Raw genomic sequence first — 18,741 nt, forward strand, 5'->3', positions numbered from 1 at the left:
CTGACATTCAATGGTATTACTTATACGAAATTCACCATCATCATTATCCAGGGAGACACCATTGACTAGGCACTCAACTGTACCAATCACATAAACACTATAACCATTAGATCAGGTATTCTGTAGTGAGCAACTCACCTCCAGATACCCCAAAGTCTATCTACAATTTACATGATCAGCCCAGAGCCACCAACAATCAAGAAGCTCAACACTCTTCTTTTAAAAGCATCCCAAACGCTTATCTTAAATATTCATTAGCCCCTCCGCCACCAGAGTGCTCTAGCCTGCGCCATGTACAAACAGTACTTCCATAGGCTTATCTTAAATATGCATTAGCCCCTCCGCCACCAGAGTGCTCTAGCCTGCGCCATGTACAAACAGTACTTCCATAGGCTTATCTTAAATATGCATTAGCCCCTCCGCCACAAGAGTGCTCTAGCCTGCGCCATGTACAAACAGTACTTCCATAGGCTTATCTTAAATATGCATTAGCCCCTCCACCACCAGAGTGCTCTTAGCCCCTCCACCACCAGAGAACTCTAGCCTGCGCCATGTACAAACAGTACTTCCATAGGCTTATCTGGCAGCATCTCTCAACCTTTGACCTCCACATCAGGAAGGATGAGGACAACATGTACATGGGAATATTAACAGCTGCAGGTCCCCTTCCATGTCACCCTGCATCTGAAATACTGTATATTACCAGATCCTTCATTATTGCTAGGTCTAAATCCTAGAACTTCCTACCCATAGCACTGTTGGAGTACCTTCACCAAAAGGACTGTGGTGGTTCAAGTAGGTAGCTCATCAACATCATTTAGAGTTGCGAAATAAATATAGGCCTTGCCAATAATGCCCCTATCCTGTAACTGAATAAAAATATGTGCATTGTATGGATATATTCAATTGAAAACACTGGATCTCAGCAACAGAGGTGGAGGGATGCTGCCTTCCAGACTGTGCTGGCTCTCTGCAGGGATGGTAGAGTGAGATCCAATCCCTACCCCTTTGCTTTTGCCTTTAATTTCTCCCCCAAGCATTCATCCAATTTACTTTTGAAAGTAACTGTTGAATCTGCCTCCATTACATGTGGCAATGCATTCTGGATGGCAACTACTTGTTACTTAAGATAATTTTCCTGATGTTACCTGTTTTTAGCCAATCACCTTCAATCTGTGTCCTCTGATTCTCAAGCTTCCATCACTGGGAATTAGTGTCCAAATCCCTCTTTGAACTGAAATTTGCTGTGAAAAGCAATCAATGCCACACTAAATTGGCAGCATTTCGCCTGCAAAGGCCAGGAAGTTCAGGATCCTTAAACAAAATGGAACTAATAAACTTGATGGAGTTTTTTTTTCCCTCATACTACTCTCTATAATAGGATTCATCACAGAATCCAGCTGCAGTTTTTGAACCTATTGCAATTTCCCAGCAGATGTGCAATTGTACTCTACTGAATGTTAGGCAGCAACATCAAACCCATTCATTCCAATTAGCATTAGTCAAGAGGAGAAAGGCAAGTATTGGTTTATCAACAGATTGTTTTCAACATTTTTGTTGAAATGAACTTGATTAAATGTTAACTAATTTTAAATATTTGTTTAAAAAGTAAAAATATAAATAACTTAAGTGTTTAGCTTGTCATACAATTTTAAAAGGTCTATGGCTTTACTAGCTGCCAAAAACTTCCTTATTCATTCCATGGCTGTTGTTTGTTTTGGCATTTTATTGTGCAGCTGTGTAGGGTTCTACCATTCTGGATCAGGATAACTTTGAGTTACCCAAGGCCTGTGGCTCTAGGAAGGCTTTTAATTGCCTCAGCATTCAACATGGATGTCTATATTTCATCTCCTCTTAACTTCCTCTGCTGTAGCATAACATTTTGTCTTTCACTATAATCTTTAGGTTTTTTTTGTCATCAGAACAGGATGAAATACTCTAAGTGTGACCCAACTGTATCTGAAAACATTTGAGTTTTCTGTCTGTATTTATAAAGCCCAGGGTTCTTTGTTAATCATCTTCTGCAAAAATGTATGCATATGTGTCTCTATTCCTACACCTACACTGCTCACCCAAATCCAAGTCATCGATATTAGGAAAACCAATAAACTAATGATCTCATCAGTAACCTATGGAAAGCACAATCAATACATTCTTCTACTATGTACCATAATTCACTCATCAATGTTTCTTGTCCTTAAGTCAATTTCTTCTTTACAATGCACTGGCCCTTTTATTCCATGGGCTTCATTCTTTCAGACAAACCGATTACTTGGAAACATTAAAGTCCATATACTGTAAATGACATCAGTTATAGTTTCTTCATCAAACTTCTCTGTTACCACAAAAAATAAATTTACCAGATTAATTGAAACACAATTTGCTTTTTACAAATCCATGCTAAGTGACTTATATTTGTCTAAGATTATTGTTTCTAAAAGCTTCTCCTCCTGCTGGTTTAAATTGACTGGTCTTGGTAACCGAGTTTTTTTTTTGAAGGTGTAATTTTCCCTTTTCTTCAATGATGCAAACCCTCTACGTGAAAATATTGTCCCTCATATCCCCTTGTATCTTTCCACTCTCACCTTAAACCTATATCCCTCATGATACTATTTTCTAATTTACTCATTGAGATACAGCATGGAATAGGCCTTTCCAGAGCCCGCGCCACCCAGCAATCCTCCCGTTTAATCTGAGCCTAATCACAGGACAATTTACAATGACCAATTAACCTACAAACTGGAGCATCCAGAAGAAACCCATGCTGTCTATAATCTTTTTGACACCAAACTATCTGCAATCTTTTCTTGTAACCTTCCAAGATCTTGGGGAACTATACTGTAAATTGTCTAGGAGTTTCATGCACTGTAATGAACATAAATGATATAAAACCAACTTAACCAACCAGGGTCAAAACTAAATATGGTGAAGTTCCTATGCTCCACATATCTGGAATAACCTTCCAGAGGATCTGAAGTCTGCCCCAACTTTAAGTGCTTTTAAATCAAGGCTTAAACCTTTTATTTTTGTTGTAGCTTTTGATTGGAATCTCCTGCACTGTACTTCTATTTATCATATCTAATTTTTTGTGATTTTATTCTCTTTATATAGTCTGAAATCTGACATTTGATTTTTATATCTTGTTCTATGTAAAGCACTTTGAACTGCCTTGTGTTTGAAAAGTGCTGCACAAATAAACTTGCTTAAGCATAAAATATGTTATTTATCCCTTATGCTGACAGTATGGTCTCCCTATAAATTGTTCTTATTAAAGTGAATTTAACAGTTTTACACTGTTGTATGGATTTTCCTACATAAAAAGTGCTGATTTTGGCTAACTGGATCTCGTGCAGAATAGATCTGCAGATCTTATGGTTCCAGATCAGAAGGGCGTGACTTTCTTCATTATGAATCATTCCAGCTGTGGTAAAGCGGTTGGGAGAATGATGAAAACATACTGAATACAACGAAGTATAATACATTTAATTTTCATAATTCAAAAGGAAAAAAAACTGCAAATGCTGTAAGTGTGAAATAAAAGCAAAAAGTATAGAGTGCCCTCAGCAAATCAGGCAGCATCTATAGCGAGAGAAGCAGCTCATATTTCAAGTCAATGATTAAGGAATGGTAAACTGGAAAGTTTTACTCTCTAATCCCCATTGCTGGCCTTTGTAACTGATTATTTCAGCATTCTCTGTTAGGTTTCTATGTCTACTCACACCTCTTGCCACTTTGATCTGTAAAAGGAATTTCCATTTATTATAATATATTATCTTTGTGATTTTGTCACACTACATTTGGACTTCCCTACTGAGGGAAATCACAGTATCACTACCACAGACAGAAATTGTAATTAGAACATCCGTCTCCCTTTGAAGTGCAGGCTGAGGCCCAACTGCACTACTAAATGTAATTGCAGTCTATAACGAGTTTAAATAGGCGGTGTCTGCCATATAAAAATTTAGTGTGGGGGACATTTCGCGTATGTATGCAAGGCTATAACATTTTTACTGAGATGTAGAATTCAGAATCCAGGTTATATGGGGGACAACCCGGTGGTTGGACACTTTAAATGCTGGGCCAGATGGACTGAAAAGGCAGGGTGTCGGGACCTAGGCCAGGGTCGGGGCTAGTTCTGCTCCGCGACTTTTACCATGATCTCCTCAGCCCTGAGGCTGTGCCCTGCTCTGACTGCTCCAACAATCACGATGATCTGCCCTGCTGTGTGATGAATTGAGACTGAGACCATGGGCCTGCTCTGAGCTTCGGGTCTATGGATTCAATTTTGTTCTGGGTGCTGTTGCTTGATTTTAATACTTGTATGATTTGTGTTTTTTTCTCTCTCTCCGCACAATGGGTTTTGGTATTTTTTTTAAATTGGGTTCTATAGTGTTTCTTGTTTTGTGGCTGCTTGTCAGCAGACAAATCTCAAGGTTGTAAAGTTTATACAGAAAATAGATCTACCAGAAAATAGTCCTTGACTATTTCCTTCTGGAGATTTGCCTGTTGAAATGTATACCTATGCTCATTATACTTGCTATATAGCTTGTAAGTGCCATTGTAGCGGAAGTTTCAATATTACTCCTATGTCATAGATCCCCATTATTTTTATCTGTGGTGTTGTAATCCCATCTTCATAAAAATGACTTCAGAGAAACATTTCCCTATCATTTTTATTGTAATTTTAATTTCCAAACTGCTTTCAAATATATATTTTGCGGTAGCGCACTTGAAAACACAAGTTAAATTATCTTCGATGTGTTCAGAGCTGCACATAATGCCACAAGAGTCACCAGCATTGTTTAGCGGGGGAAATTGCCAGCATATTTTCTTTCCCTAATAGCAATTTGTGTTAACAAAATTTGCAGATCTTTTAAGGCATTTATTTAGGTAAAGTTTGTTTTGAATGCTTAGCAAACCAATTATTGTGCACCAGAGTAATATGCTGATGATTTATTTTTGCTTGTTCCTGAGATGTGGACATTGCTGGCAGTCTTGGCAATTGTCTATCCTGAGCCAATAGGCTGGTACTGGATTTATTTCCTGGCATAATGTACATATTACTATTTAATTATTTTTGGTTTTATTACTATTTAATTACAGTGCAACTGTAACAAAAAACAATTTCCCTTGGGATCAATAAAGTATGACTATCCCCAGAAATGAAGTGGTAGTTAAGAGTCAACTACAGTGGTGGATCTGGATTCACATAAAGGCTAAGATGGCAGATTTCATTAATTGAAGACAATAATATACAAGATGGTACTTTTTATGACAGTCTGCTAATTTCATAGCTTGCTTCTCTGATTCTAGCTAGTTATTTTTTTAAAGGAATGTTTACTTAAAAAATGACATTCCCCAATGTGCATCTCTGGTTCAGAAATCTGGCTGCTAGTGCGTCAGTTTAAATCAGAGAGGAAAAAATCACAACGCCCTCCAAAGTGCACGCACATTCCTGCAAACACCGACCTCGTGCCCAACGCAGTCGACACGCGCGTTCTGGTTCGCTGGCATACCCCTGCGCGCTCTCTCACGTTGCCGTTTCTATTGGCTCCCGAGGGCGGTGTGCGTGAGGTGTTCCGCCCCCTTCCGCTTCCTCCTCCCAGGTGAGCGAGCAGGGTGGAAAGAAGCAGCACAAAATGGCGTCATGTCCACCCACCCTTTCTCGGAGAATAACAGCCGGCTCCCCCCCACCCCCAACGTCTTTGGGAATCCTAGCTCCAGCTGCAGTTTTAAACAAGCAGGAAGCTTTTTTTTAGGGTTTCAGCCCGAGTTGTTCAGTAATTTTCGTCTTCCACCTTTCCCCCTCCTAGCGCAAACCAAGTCCGCAGAGTTACAAGAAAGTCAAGTTCAAGTTCGGCGTTAGATTTAAATAAATTAGCATAACCTATAGCTGCCTTTTATATTTCTCCCATGAAGGGCGAGAAATAAATTTAAAGCGATAATGACGAGATCATTCTTGAAGGGGGTTGAGAAATTTATTACTGCAGCGAGAGAATTAAAGAGAAACAAGCCATTCAATTTTTTTTCGGAAGTTTTATATTTTATGCACATATTCCTCGCGCGCCATTTTGATCGCGGATTATAATAAAAGTGAAATTGAAGGACGTCAGATTCTGCCGATAAGAAGGAAAACCCTTAACAATGAATTAAATTTACCAAACGAATTGAGAGTAACTTACTTTTGCGTAACATGTACCTCTGAAGAAAACTGTCCTTAATGTGGCGATTTTCAGACTTTTTTTTGATTTTCCATTTAGAATTAAATAGTCTTTTTGTGACCGAACGTACAAGACTTTTCAAAACTTTTTCCATTGTTCCTCACTCCCCTTCCCGCCGCCATTTTCAACAGTTAAGTTTTTTTTTAAAGTTCAAGTGCATCGCCGGTAGATTCTGCCACACCAACCCAAGTGAAACTCGCAGGTTTTCGTTCTCAATACCAGATACTGCAACACTCTTACAGAAAAGAATGATTCCTTATACTGAAGAACCTTTCAGCGACTTTTATCTTCCGCAATCGCCTACAATATTTTAATAAATGAATTTTGGACCGATGTCGTTAATAATTATAGCAATCACAACGAAAATGAATCGATCAAAATAACTCCGGAGTGTTTGTCTCTCTTTCATTTCAGCACAAGCATAGGTATATGCGTGAAAAATATCTGAACTCGAAAGAAAGAAAAGTTATTGGAAAGAGAAGGCGTAAATCTTGTTTTAAAGTTGATACTTAACAATTAATCTTAAATTCACACTATCGGTGACGGAAGCGGAGATGAACCGCAGTATGAAGTGGCAAGAAGCTGTCAGCTGTGCGTCTGCATTTTCCTTTTATTTGTGACCCAAGCAAAACATAAACAGTCATCTAATGGTACAGCACCGAGGGAGTGCGTGGACTTGCTTTAGAATCAAATCTCGATTTTGCATTGTTCATTTCTACAAACGGTAAGGTGATGAAATCCAAGTGTGGTTTGAGAACGGAACGTAGTATCTTACAAGGGTTATTTTTTCCCACAAAATCAATCGCCACATTTTTTTGTCATCAAAATAAGTACATAGCTTTATCTTTTTAAAATTACTTTTTAAAAAGTTATCCGTAATATTAACCTGTTAATACCACATGTAATTGTATAAATTGAAGTCATTCGTTTCCTTTAAGCAATATTGAGATGAGCATGGTTATAATTATTTAAATTTTGATTCGTATACGAACCTAATATAACTACAGTGACCTTAAAGCTGAATTGTAAACTACGCTGCAAACACAACTGGAGGAATATTTTGACAATTATTTTGAAAATTATTGAAATTTAGTGCCATCTGCGATTTCCATCGAGATCTAAAGATTGTGGTGATCATGTAGTTACAATGTACAACCTGTTTTGTAAAGTGAGAAACTGTAAAGAACTTTTAAAATTTGGTAATGTTTCAAGTTTATTTTTAAAACTATTATAACTTTGAAAATAGCGGTCAGATGATATAAATTGACAACCAATTCCCCCTGTTAATTGAACTTTGTTTTTTATATAAAAAAACTCTCCTTTTTGAACCTTTTCTCCATCTTTTGAAGGTTTGTTCACCCTCTTCCTTTTCCTCCACTATTGCTCTTGAATGAGTGTAATAATTTGAATTCTAATTTTTACTGCAGGCACTTTTAATGCTTCTATTTTTAAGGGTTGGAGAGATTCATGTTTAACTTTTTAAGTCTTCATCCTTTAGATCAACTGTTCATTCACTGGGAGTTCTAGCAGAACTAAAATTTGCTAAACCATTAAAACTGTTCTACCAATTCAAATCTGAATGTCTGTTGAACTCAGCTGAGAGTAAGCATAATTTAATTGGAGGCCTAATGTTTGTTAAAATCCAAGCAATGCTATTCTGCGTATTTGCAGTCTCACCATTGTCACTTGTTGTATATTGACTTGGAAGTGGTAATTACAGGGATTTACTTATCAGAATCCTGTTCAAAAATGTCTTAGGTTGTAGTTCAAATTAAATTTGGTTGAATGGATTGAAAGCAACCACAAAACATAAATATATAGTATATTGTCGGAGATTTTGTTATAGAGAACTATTCCTTCTTTCAAATCCCATTATTGAATTTGGGTTATCATTATGTTTCTGTGTGCTTTTGTGAATGAAACAAAATACATCACTATATTTTTCAGAAGCTCGTAAGTGTTATTTATTTTCTGAACTTTCAGTTATTCTGCCATATCAAAAATTTTAAAGGCTGATCAAATTAACCCTTACATACTGTTCGGGTCAAATTTGACCCAAACAGTATGCAAGGGTTAATTTTCCTATCTTTTGAAATACTTTACCATTTTCAGAACTATGACAAACTTTTACAGCATATTCAATAAAATAAATATATTTCGATAGCCTGACTGCACCTCTACAAAAAAGAGTTGTTGAATTTTATGATAATTGACAGCTTCCTCATAATGTAATTTGTTGGTATATTTACTACTAGACACTTACTGAATCACAATTTACATTCTCAGAATGCCACACTGAGAATGAACGTTATTCATGTCTCGCGATTAATAGTCCCAGTTTCTCACCCTCATGGTTTCTTTGTGTTATTCTCATCGAAGCTGCTGACCCAATTTACCATTAACCTGCAAATATTCAACTTTACATCTGTGGTCCAAATTGGCTGAAATTCTTATTGATGCCTTTCCTTTTTCCTCCAAATAATCTGATCTTTCCTTGACATTGCTGCATAGCTACTGATGTTGTCCCCAGACTTGGTATCAGTGCTAATCTCTGCTTGTCTGATGGCTAGATGTAGTTGAGCTCCATTTTCCTTTAGTTAAAAGACATTGATGAAAGCCATTGTCATTGATCCCAATCTCATGTTCTTTCTACCAAAAGAATTAGCAGTGTCATGCTTTTGCCACATCCATTTTATACGGAATCTATCATTTGTGTCATTGTCAACTTGATTCTTGACTATTCTTGTGCTCTCTATGCAAGTCTCCCAACTTTCACCGGCAATAAACATCCTCAACTCCTCCAAAACTTTGCAGACCTCCTGCATGTCAGCAAGTCTGACTGAACCACCACTCTTATAATTTCTGCATTAGCTCCCATTCCCTTGTTTTTATGCTTTTCATGGCTCTGGCACTTTTTGTGTCTTTAATCTCCTCTAGCCAACAACCCCAGAAAACTCACCATTTAAAAAATTCTGGCTTGTGCATAAGTCATTGGTGCTTGTGCTTTCACCCAGAGAATCCTGCACTCTTCTTATTTACATATTGTATTTTCTCTCTTTCATCAACTTACTCCTCTTCTTTGATGTCCTGCTGAAAACCTTTTTTAAAGCAGAACCTTGGCCTAACATTTACTTTCTGTGCTCTGTTTTTGCCCAATCAATGTTTTGTGGCTTTTTTTAAAAAGGCACTAAAAATCCATTCTCATAATATTCACATAAATTTTCATGAACTGTACAATTTCCCTCAAAAGCTTAAGATTATGTCAATATTTAGATCTAGAACCATAACTTGTTTAGCTTTCAATTTCTCTCTTATAAATAGTCCATTTATGTTGTTTCAACTTAAGTTTTTGATTTAGAGGAATACAAATTCGACTAGATTGAGAGAACATTTTTCATCATGATTCATCTATAGTGATTAGAATGTTTAACATCATAATTGACTTTGTATGAAATTTGGCCTTGTTGGGACACTACAGGGAAGATGTTTGCATACTTACGATACTGAAAAACAGATCATTGTCACGGGAAGGTGAGAAACCTAGTGAGCAATTCACAAAACACAGATCAAAAATGAAGGTTTGGTCATTTGAGGAAGAGTAGTGAAGACTGATCAAAAGCATTATTTGCATGCTTTGAGCTGCATCTAAACTGAACAGTGGACGGGTGCAGTATTCAGCTGAAACCATGTCTAACACTTTTTAAATGACTTTGTGGTTCCAATGATGTCATAGCACCCCAATTTACATGCTCTAGTTAGACTGCTGCCTGTATTTTATTGCCTAAATTGTGCTACATAAAATTGGTACCTGAAAGTTGTAACAGTAGAAAAACCACATACTGTACATTGAATACTGTAAACTCTTAGAAAGCTTTTATTACCATCAGCTGTATTCTGTATTAGTTTGATAGATTTTCAAGTCATCAGGATGATAGTAGCTATTTAAATTTCTCCAGTATAAACCAAATATTTTTGAACAAAATATCTGTAGCCAGTTCATAAGTGCATTTTCTCTCTTGTTTTCAGTTTTGTTAATACTAGAAGGCTACTTCCCCAGTCCACATCATAGTGCCCACTTATTTTCTCATCTGTCCACCAGCACCTCACAAGTTATTCACTAACTTTATGCTGTGTACCTCTATTAAGCATTGTGCAGTCCATTACCCCACAGTGCTCACTCTCCTGCATCCTAAGTTTTCCCTGTTCCATTGCACTCTTAACACAGCACCTACAAATCTGATCCAGCCAAGTGTTTGTCAGTACCCATGAAATTTATATGGCACTGGTTTCTCCTTTAACTATTCATTCCTATCAGCATTCCTATTTTAGACTTGGATATTTTCAACTCACCGCTCCAAAATAACATTATCTCATTCACTAGGAATATTCCATAATAGTCATAGTCATACTTTATTGATCCCAGGGGAAATTGGTTTTCGTTACAGTTGCACCATAAATAATAAATAGTAATAGAACCATAAATAGTTAAATCGTAATATGTAAATTATGCCAGTAAATTATGAAATAAGTCCAGGACTAGCCTATCGGCTCAGGGTGTCTGACCCTCTAAGGGAGGAGTTGTAAAGTTTGATGGCCACAGGCAGGAATGACTTCCTATGACGCTCAGTGCTGCATCTCGGTGGAATGAGTCTCTGGCTGAATGTACTCCTGTGCCCACCCAGTACATTATGTAGTGGATGGGAGACATTGACCAAGATGGCAGGCAACTTAGACAGCATCCTCTTTTCAGACACCACCGTGAGAGAGTCCAGTTCCATCCCCACAACATCACTGGCCTTACGAATGAGTTTGTTGATTCTGTTGGTGTTTGCTACCCTCAGCCTGCTGCCCCAGCACACAACAGCAAACATGATAGCACTGGCCACCACAGATTCATAGCATATCCTCAGCATCGTCTGGCAGATGTTAAAGGACCTCAGTCTCCTCAGGAAATAGAGATGGATCTGACCCTTCTTGTAGACAGCCTCAGTGTTCTTAGACCAGTCCAGTTTATTGTCAATTCGTATCCCCAGGTATTTGTAATCCTTCACCATGTCCACACTGACCCCCTGGATGGAAACAGGGGTCACCAGTACCTTAGCTCTCCTCAGGTCTACCACCAGCTCCTTAGTCTTTTTCACATTAAGCTGCAGATAATTCTGCTCACACCATGTGACAAAGTTTCCTACTGTAGCCCTGTACTCAATCTCATCTCCCTTGCTGATGCATCCAACTATGGCAGAGTCATCCGAAAACTTCTGAAGATGACAAGACTCTGTGCAGTAGTTGAAGTCCGAGGTGTAAATGGTGAAGAGAAAGGGAGACAAGGTAGTCCCCTGTGGAGCCCCAGTGCTGCTGATCACTGTGTCGGACACACAGTGTTGCAAGCACACATACTGTGGTCTGCCAGTCAGGTAATCAAGAATCCATGATACCAGGGAAGCATCCACCTGCATTGCTGTCAGCTTCTCCCTCAGCAGAGCAGGGCGGATGGTGTTGAACGCACTGGAGAAGTCAAAAAACATGACCCTCACAGTGTTTGCTGGCTTGTCCAGGTGGGCGTGGACACGGTTCAGCAGGTAGACGATGGCATCCTCAACTCCTAGTCGGGGCTGGTAGGCGAACTGGAGGGGATCTAAGTGTGGCCTGACCATAGGCCGGAGCAGCTCCAGAACAAGTCTCTCCAGGGTCTTCATGATGTGGGAGGTCAATGCCACCGGTCTGTGGTCATTGAGGCCGCTGGGACGCGGCGTCTTCGGCACAGGGACGAGGCAGGACGTCTTCCACAGTACAGGAACCCTCCAGAGCCTCAGGCTCATGTTGAATACATGGCGAAGTACTCCACATAGCTGAGGGGTTTTCTCACAGAGTAGTTTTCTCACAGGCTAGTGTTCCACTGCATTTTATGAGCAATTCTAAGGAATACCCATATATAAAAATGTTTTAAGTAGTGGCATTTCTTACATTGCAGTATAGTTTTCTCTTTGCTTGTCTTCTGTTCAAACTAAAAGTAATGGATCTGAATTGCTCAGTAACTGTATGTGTAATGATGCATCTTTTAGATGCATCTATTTGGACCTCCAGAGAATTTCCTCTTTTTATAACCCTTTGTATAACACTTCTACCCCTCTGTATAACTCTTTTTAACCATGTCTGTCAAAGAATATTGGAATTTACCTAGAAGGTTTGAGGACTGTCTAAATTTTAATGATTATTGTTTGAAAAGTCATTACATGGCAATTCACTTCAAAGATGTGAAATAAAGACTTGTTGCAGCCATCATAGTTTACTCTTTCAGTCAAACAATGACTTATTTAACTTTAACACACACTCATATTTGGCACAGTAATTTAAAATGGAAGTAATCTTTCATATATTAAGCAGAAGGTTTTTCCCCGTGCATTTAGTCAGCAGAACTTTTTGAGTTATCCAGAATGAGTTTGCCAGGACTGGACAGTACTGAATTAAGCTAATTTAACTAATCTTCACATGGTTATTAGCCTGGATATGTTTGACTTTCTGCATTGTGATTCACTATCAATCATCATTTGCATCACTGCATCGAGTAAAGCATTCTATTAGGTCTGATTTAAATTTAGCTTGTATGAATACAGTGAAGATGATCACAGTCTGTTTATTGGTAGAACTATGAAATTAGTTTTGAGCTTTTAAAGTATACATTAGAAAAATGTTCTATTTCAGCACTAGTATATTTCAGATCCAGACAGAGTAGGAGAAGGATGGCTAGCAAAGGAAACAAAGATCAGAGCAGAATACAACAAGTATTATACTAAATGTGCAATATCTTTTCCAAGCATACTACTGCTGACAGTGAGTCCAGAAAACAGGAAGAACCTGATGTTCAATATATTATCTTTTTTTAAAACACCATTTTTAAAACAGTTTTAAAAATCTGTGAAGATTCTTGAAGGATTGTTTTGGGCAATAAACAGGCTGCACAGGCCTTGCATACGTTATACATTCCACCCTCTTCGTACCGTCCTTCATCTCCCCCACCTCTCTCCCCTCCCCTCCTCCTCCTTAACCCCCTCCCTACACACCCCCTTCTTTCCTCAATTTCTTCCTAATCTCCTTCCTGAATATTCAAGCATCTTGACTTGAAAAGTCTACAGAAGTCTGTAATTCTACCGTTGTGTTCATTTGTAGCATGCTAGGCCTAAACGTTTGGGAATAGACATTCCAGTACGTTATTTCTGTGAAACTGTTCATCTCATGGAAACCCAGGATTTTTAACAGGGATATGTAAATCAAGTAGCAGGTGATTTGGCAGATTTTTTTTTGCAGTTACACACCTAAATTTGTCTTTTGGATTGATTCTATAGAAAGCCAATCCAAGTATTGTTTCTGCTCTGTAGTTGCTTTGAAACTTTCCAGCATATTTAAGCACTTTCCTTGAATAATTTCATTTTCTTTTGAATAAAGTTATCAGGTTAGCATCAATAAGCATGTTTTATACCTTTTCTAAAGTATTAATTGGGCCTCAGCTACATAATTTTGTTGAATTCCAATCATAGTGTTTTAGAAAGGATGGTAAAGCTTTTTTTTAAGAATAGGTAGTGTATTTTTATCTTAGAATGTTGCCAATAATGGGGCAGTTACATGAAAGGCAGGAAAGAAAAGTTTGGCTTGCTTCACAGGAGAGAAGTGTCCAGGAACTGGAACAAAATGAAAAATGTGTTCAGTAGAAATTGATTCCTGTGATGGGTAGGGTTATTAACCAGTCACAGATTGGAGATAATACTGTGACTACTTGGGCAGCATCTTCAGAGGTAGAAACATTGGTAACGGGCATGAATGTTATGATTTTTTAGCCAAGGTTCCATAGAAGATTAGAAAATGGACGCCCAGTTCTACCATTGGGCTCAGTTTTGCTGTACGGGCATTCATTTGAATTGATTGAAAGGGTAAGTACAGATATCTTTATGTTTTGTTTCATCACTTAATCCTAATGTTTGCAATTATTTTCTACACTGTCATTTTACAGTGTTCTTAAATGTATTAATTTTTTTTTCCTAAATCTTTAAAAGTTCAAAATAAAATTTATTATTAGAGTACATACATGTCACCACATACAACCCTGAGGTTCTTTTTCCTGCAGGCATATTCAGCAAATCTATAGAACAGTAACTGTAAACTGTGCAAATACAAATATAAGTAAATAGCAGTAAATAACGAGAGCATGAAATAACAAGATGCAAGTCCTTAAAGTGAGATCATTGGTTGTGGGAAGACCAGAAATAGAATGAGTGTAGTTATCCTCTTTTGTTCAAGACCCTAATGGTTGAGGGGTAGTAACTGTTCCTGAACCTGATGGTGTGAGTCCTGAGGCACCTGTACTTTCTACCTGATGGCAGCAGTGAGAAAAGAGCATGACCTGAGTGGTGAGGATCTTTGATGGTGGATGCTGCTTTTCTATGACAACGTTTCATGTAGATGTGCTCAATGGTTGGGAGAGCTTTACCCATGATATACAGGCTGAATCTACTGCCTTTTGTAGGATTTTCCACTCAAGGGCATTGGAGTTCCCATACCAGACCACAACACAGCCAGTCAGCACACTTTCCACTACACATCTGTAGGTTTGCCAAGGTTTTTGATGACATGCCGACTTTCTGCAGACTCCTAAGGAAGTAGAATTTCTTTGCAATTACATTTATATGATGTGTCCAGGACAGGTCCTCTGAGATAGTGACACCCAGGAATTTAAAGTTACTGACCCTCTCACCTCTGATCCTCTGATGAGTACTGGCTCGTGGACCTCTGGTTTCCCTCTCCTGAAGCCTACAATCAGTCTGTTGGTCTTGCTGACATTGAGTGAAATGTTGTTGTGACACTACTCAGCTAAATTTTCAATCTCGCTCCTGTATGCTGTTTCATCACCACCTTTGATACGGCCTGCAGCAATGCTGTCATCAGCAAACTTGTATGTGGTGTTGGAGCTGTACCTAGCCACACAGTTATAGGTGTAAAGCGAGTAGAACAGAAGGCTAAGCACACATCCCTGTTGTGCACCTGTACTGACACAGATTGTGGAGAAGATGTTATTGTCAATGTGAACTGACTGGAGTCTGTAAGTCAGGAAATCCAGAATCCAATTACATAGGGGATATTGAGGCCCATGTCTTGGAGTTTACTGATTAATTTTGAGGGGATGTTGGTATTAAATGCTGAGCTGTAATTGATAAAGAGCATCCTGATGTATGCATCTTTGCTGTCTAGATGTTCCAGGGTTGTGTGAAGAGCCAATGAGAAGGCATCAGCTGTGTACCTGTTGTTGCTTCGATAGGCAAATTAAAGCATTTTAATCTATTTCAACTGTTTCCAAATTCTCCAATCATCAAGGCATCTAATAAAATTAAAAAAGCTTTGAAAGTAATCTGGTTTATTGTGTCGAATCAGTGACTTCTCATGAGAATGCGAAAAAACTCAGAAGTGCTAATGGTGCATGTATAGAAATAATTTTTAGGAAAGAATGGAAAGAGGAAGGTTCATACTGAGGAATACGCTCCCATTTTTGGATCTCTGAATTATTGGAAGTTTTTCTCCCTATTAGCACAAGCAGATATTTCTACTCTGCTCACTACATTAATAATGACTTCAAAATTATTTCTATTTTGAATATTAATCAGGGCCCTGTCTGTGTTTAATTTTACTTCTCTGAGGTTTTGAGTTGTTTCATTCTGTGTGCCATGTTCATTGAAAATTGGTTGACAGAACTTCAACTCCTTTGTGATATCAAGTTACAGTTTTCTGAAGAATTTTTTGTTCAATCAATCAGGACTGAGCTGAGTATCTAAAGAGCTGTTTGGTGACTTGAGTAGTCTGTAGCCAGTAAAATATTATATTTTGTATGTAATTCTGATAAATTGGAATTATGAAGAAAGCCTGTAAAATTGGTATTTCTATGAGAGGAAACATCTCAAGAACAATATATTCATTGTAAATTGACTTTAAGGTAATGCAGGTTTTTAACAGTTACTTTTTAGCATTAAAATTATGACCCAGATGTGGAAGTGCAAAGATGCCATATGCTATTGATATAAACAAGTGAAGCATTGACTATAATGCCATCCATTTTATCTGCCAAGGGAGTTTTCCACCATCATCCTGGTAGTGGTATACATTCGCCTAAGGCCAATATCAAGCAGGCACTGGAGGAGCTGAGCACCGTGATCAGCAGTCACGAAACAGCGCACCCTGATGTCTTCCCAATCACTGCAAGGGATTTCAATCAGGCCAGCCTGAAGAAATCTCTGAACAACTACCACTAACCAGAGGAGCCAACACACTTGATCACTGTTATTCTACCATCAAGAACGCTTACTGTGCCATCCATGCTCACACTTTGGAAAGTCTGATCACGTGGCTATACTTTTGCTCCCACATAATAAGCAGAGATCATAGCACCAAGAAGGTATGGTCAAGGAAGGTGGAGGGTGCTTACAGCACTGCTTTGAATCAGTTAATTGGACAATATTCAGGGATTCATCTTCAAATCTGAATATATATGCCACAGTTATCACTGACTTCACTAAGACCTGTGTGGATGAGTGTGTGCCTTTGAGAACATACTGGAATACCCAAGCCAAATGCCCTGGATGAACCAGGAGATTCATAGTCTACTGAGGGCTAGATCTGTGGCATTCAAGACCAGTGATTCAAAACTATACCAAAAAACAATTCCAATTCAAGTTAGAGATGGAACTGGATGCATGTCAGGTCTGGCAGGGTTTACAGACCATTACTTCCCACAAAGTAAAACCTAACTCCCAGATGAACTAAACGTATTTTATGTACGTTTTGAAAGGGAGAATAAAACTACATCTGTGTGAATCCCTGCCACATCTTGTGATCCTGTGATCTCTGCGCTGATTATGTACCTGGTAGAGCACTGGAAACCTGTGCCAACCAACAGGCGGGAGGGTTCAAGAACATCCCTAATCTCTCACTGCTGTCTTCAGAGGTTCCCACCTGCTTGAAAAGGGCGACAATCATACCTGTGTCCAAGAAGAGCAGAGTGAGCTGCCTCAATAACCATCGTCCAGTTGTACTCTCCTCTAATGTAATGAAGTCCTCTGGGAGGTTGGTCATGGTCAGAATCAATTCTTGCCTAAGCAAAGACCTGGACCCACTGCAATTTGCCTAATGCTACATAGGTCTACAGTGGATGTAATCCCTCTGGCCTTGGATTACCTGGACAATAACAATACCTACATCAAGTTGCTGTTTATTGATTATGGCTCAGCATTTAACACTACCATACCTTCAGTACTAATCAACAGGTTCCAAACTTGGTCCTCTGTACCTCCCTCTGCATTTGACCTCTTCCTCAGGAGACCACAGTAAGTGCAGGGCATAAATAACATCTGCTCCTCGCTGACAATCAACATTGGCACACCTCAAGGCTGCTTGCTTGGCCCACTCTGTCCTACTCTCTCTACACCAGGGCTTACCAACCTTTCTTATGCCATGGACCAATTCCATTAAGCAATGGTTCCTGGGAGCCCTTGCTCTACACTCACAATTGTATGGCTAGGCACAGCTCAAATGCCATCTATAAATTTGCTGTTGGCAGAATATGAGATGATGGCGAGGAGGCATATAGGAGTGAGATAGATTAGATGGTTGAGTGGAGTCACAACAATCTTGCATTCAACATCAGTAAGACCAAGGAATTGATTATGGACTTCAGGAAGGGGAAGTTGAGAGAACACATGACGGTCCTCATCGAGGGTTCATCAGCGGAAAGGATGAGTTTCTGAGTGTCAACATCTCTGAAGATCTATCCTGGCCCCGACATATTGGTACAAATACAAAGAAGGCATGACAGCAGGTGTCATTAGGAGTTTGAGGAGACTTAGAATGTCACCAAAGACTCCCAAAAATTTCTACAGGTGTACCATGGTGAGCATTTTAACCTGGTATGGAGGAGCCACTGCACAGGATTGGGAAAAAAATGCAGAAAGTTGCAAGCTGAGCCATCTCTGTCATGGACACTACCCTCCCCAGCACTGAGGAAATCTTCAAAAGATAATGAGTCAAAAGTTGACATCTGTCATTAAAGGCCCCCAATCACCCAGGACATGACTTCTTCTCATTTCTACCGTTAAGGAGGAGGTACAGGAGCCTGAAGACACACATTCAACATTTTAGGAACAGCTTCTTCCCCACTGCCTTCTGAATTTTGAATGGACAGTGAATCTATGTTCACTACCTCATTTTTTTTTCTCTTTTTGCACTACCTATTTTATTTTACATAGCATATACTATTGTAATTTGTAGTTTATTATGTATTGCGATGTACTGCTGCTGTACAACAACATATTTCACAATGTATGCCAGTAATATTAATTCTGATTCTGACAATCAGAGGATTTATATTCATACATATAGTGGTATGGAATTTCATGTATTGAATAACTTTGTGCCTTTCCATTTCTATATAACTTTTTGCTTTAGTTTTTCTTGATAATTTTTTTGCCTGTTAATACTTTGCCAT

At 38.7% G+C, this 18,741-nt stretch overlaps 1 protein-coding gene and 1 long non-coding RNA gene across 6 annotated transcripts in view; one reads left to right on the plus strand and one right to left on the minus strand.

The window, feature by feature from the left end:
* The window catches only part of LOC134351643 (uncharacterized), a 30,313-nt gene extending 23,669 nt beyond the window's left edge, over positions 1–6,644 (minus strand). Inside the window, exon 1 of the long non-coding RNA XR_010019219.1 lies at positions 6,183–6,644. This is a non-coding gene — a long non-coding RNA (uncharacterized LOC134351643). The remainder of the gene's footprint in view (positions 1–6,182) is intronic.
* A 174-nt stretch (positions 6,645–6,818) lies between these two features.
* LOC134351641 (craniofacial development protein 2-like) overlaps positions 6,819–18,741 on the plus strand; it is a 225,458-nt gene continuing 213,535 nt past the window's right edge. For all 5 annotated transcript variants that reach the window (XR_010019218.1, XR_010019217.1, XR_010019216.1 and 2 more), the window contains exon 1: positions 6,819–6,945. The gene's annotated coding sequence lies outside the window, so the exon portion shown is untranslated. The remainder of the gene's footprint in view (positions 6,946–18,741) is intronic.

Source organism: Mobula hypostoma, chromosome 9, assembly GCF_963921235.1.
Source record: "Mobula hypostoma chromosome 9, sMobHyp1.1, whole genome shotgun sequence".
NCBI lineage: Eukaryota > Metazoa > Chordata > Chondrichthyes > Myliobatiformes > Myliobatidae > Mobula > Mobula hypostoma.